This window comes from Bos javanicus, chromosome 10 (assembly GCF_032452875.1).
Source record: "Bos javanicus breed banteng chromosome 10, ARS-OSU_banteng_1.0, whole genome shotgun sequence".
NCBI lineage: Eukaryota > Metazoa > Chordata > Mammalia > Artiodactyla > Bovidae > Bos > Bos javanicus.
Window position 1 is genome coordinate 31,385,415 of NC_083877.1, and position 3,181 is coordinate 31,388,595.

At 33.4% G+C, this 3,181-nt stretch overlaps 1 pseudogene; it reads left to right on the forward strand.

Moving 5' to 3' along the window:
* The first annotated feature begins 464 nt into the window (after window positions 1–464).
* Window positions 465–576, forward strand: LOC133256317 (U2 spliceosomal RNA; annotated as a pseudogene).
* Window positions 577–3,181: the final 2,605 nt, after the last annotated feature.

Below are 3,181 nucleotides of genomic sequence, written 5' to 3' on the forward strand. Positions count from 1 at the left end.
ACAACCCCATGGACTGCAGCCCACCAGGCTTCTCAGTCCATGGGATTTTCCAGGCAAGAGTACCGGAGTGGGTTGCCATTGCCTTCTCTGACTTTAAGGCAGAGGCAAATGATAAAAATTCACTTTATTAAGAATGTATAAGAATTCTAAGCTTTATGAAGCAAATCATATCATGTAAAAACTGACAAAACTACAGAGAGAATCTGATTAATTCACCATCATAGTTGAATATTTTAATACATATTTCTTAGTAACTTACAGATAAAATAGGCCAAAAAAATCAGAAAGAGAATCTGAAGAAACAAGCAACCTTGATTTTATAGACACATAGAAAATTGTACACTAAAAATAGAAAAAGAAAAATAGAAGAAAATTATACACTACACTGGTAACAGATATTCCTTCTAAGCACACAAAACATTTATGAAAACTGATTATAAACATAGCCTTAAAGAAATCATAACATCGCTTCTCGGCCTTTTGGCTAAGATCAAGTGTAGTATCTGTTCTTATCAGTTTAATATCTGATACGTCCTCTATCCGAGGACACTAAAAAAAAAAAAAAAAGAAATCATAACAAATTTGTTTGACCATAGTGCAAGGAAATTAGAACTAATAAGAAAATGATACTAATAAAACAAAACCCACACTGTACTTTTGAAAATTAATGAGTGCCTTCCTAAATAAGGCATGAGTTAGATCACAGGATTTTAAAAATATTCAGAATGGAATACTGAAAATACTTAATATTATAATTAATGAAATACAGCCAAATTAGTACCTTTTCATAAAAGAAAAGAAGAAAGTCTCAATCAGTGAGCTAATTACTTACATTTTATATCTTAGGAAAAGAAGTGGGGGTGGGGATTAAAAGAAGGAATAATACATAGCAATAAAAAGAGAACAAACTACTTACTATTCCTTCACAACAATCTGGATGTCTCTCATAGATATAATGTTGATTAAAAGCAACCAGGTGCAAAGGTTATGTACTGTATGGTTTTATTCCATGAAGTTCAAGAGCAGACAAAATGAATCAGTAGTGATAAAAATGACAAATTTTCTCTGAAGAGAATAACTGAAAAGGGGCACAAGGGAACTGAACTGTCTGAAATGTTCTGTCTCTTGACCTGGATGGTGGTTTCACAGAAATATTCGTTTGTAAAATGCATTTGACTGCATAGTTTAGATTTGTGCACTTTATAGTATACATGCTATACCTCAACAGAAAGGCTTAAGAAAACAATGAAAAGTAATTCGGATTGAGACTATACACTATTGCTACTATGGATAAAACAGATAACTAATGAGAACATGCTGTATAGCATAGGGAACTCAATCCACTGTGGTGACCTGAATGGAAAGAAGTCCAAAAGGGAGGGGATATATGTACCTGGACGGAGGAGCCTGGTAGGCTGCAGTCCATGGGGTTGCTAAGAGTCGGACACGACTGAGCGACTTCACTTTCACTTTTCACTTTCATGCACTGGAGAAGAAAATGGCAATCCACTCCAGTGTTCTTGCCTGGAGAATCCCAGGGACGGCGGAGCCTGGTGGGCTGCCGTCTATGGGGTCGCACAGAGTTGGACACGACTGAAGCGACTTAGCAGCAGCAGCAGCAGCAGCATGTGTGCATGTATGGCTGATTCATTGTGCTGCACAGCAGAAACTAAAACAACATTGCAAAGCAACTATATTCCAATAAAAATTAATTAAAAAAATGAATCTAGAATAGAGACAGTAAAGCCACAAGTTTTCTAAATAGAAAATGAAATATACAAGCATTAAAGTAGATTGACCAAGAAAAATGAGAGAATAAAACAATTTTAAGATAAAAGAGTATACAACTTAGATGATGTATTTAAAAGAGAAAATGTGAACACTAAATATAACTTTTTAGCATTACACTTGAGAACATAGATGAAATTAATTTTTAGAAAAAGTAATGAGGAAATAGAAAATCTGAAGATTGTATAATTAGAGTTGTACTAAAAGTTCACTTTGGTCATACGCTATTGCCAAATATTAAACAAACATTCAACCAAAGCCAAGGCAAAATTCAAATAAAATTATCACAGAACAAATTTCTGGAATATAGTAGTAAATCTAAAATTTATTTGAAATATTTGTTTCTGATAGCAATTATAGTGTCAAACTTTCATAATTGGCTAAAGAACAGTAATTTCTTTTTAGGGTCAGTTGCCATGTAGCCAAGCTATTATATAGTAGTGATACCAAATATGCTGTTTTTCCAACTGGCATATTTAAAAACATAACAAACTTCTTTATAGCTGGCTGAATATAACAGAGGAAAAAGTTTTTCATAAAATATTTTCTAGTAGTAAATTCACATGTGGAATTTAAAAATTGGATAAAAAATTTTTAAAGAACTTCTTATACTTTTAGCTACTAAAATTTGTAATGAATCCTTGACTATCATTTTACAGATACTTTCTTTTACATTTTTAGACTCCATAAAAACCCTAAGAATCATCTTAAATTACATCCAAGCCAAGTTTTATTAGCAAGAATAAAATTTCTCTAGCATATTATTTTCTTCATATTATTTGTTTATTTATATGTACACTCATGGATTAAAGTTTGTGTTATATTGAAGTTTTATTTTTCATACTATTTATAGCTGATAACATTTATATTCTATTTATAATCCATTTGTTGATGGGAATTATGACAAAATAAATAACTTTCAAAGTTTAGGATTAAAATATAATCCAATATCCACTGTTCCCCCTTATATTAATACTTAACTTTTTAAAAGCATAATTTGGATCAAAATAATCTTATTAAATTCATATAGTGGCTTTATTTTAATATATATTCAGTTCAGCCGCTCTGTCATGTCCGACTCTTTATGACCCCATGAATTGCAGTACGCCAGGCCTCCCTGTCCATCACCAACTCCTGGAGTTCACTCAAACTCACATCCATCAAGTTGGTGATGCGATCCAGCCATCTCATCCTCTGTTGTCCTCTTCTCCTCCTGCCCCCAATCCCTCCCAGCATCAGAGTCTTTTCCAATGAGTCAACTCTTCGCATGAGATGGCCAAAGTATTGGAGTTTCAGCTTTAGCATCAGTCCTTCCAAGGAACACCCAGGACTGATCTTTAGAATGGACTGGTTGGATCTCCTTGCAGTCCAAGGGACTCTCAAGAGTCTTCTC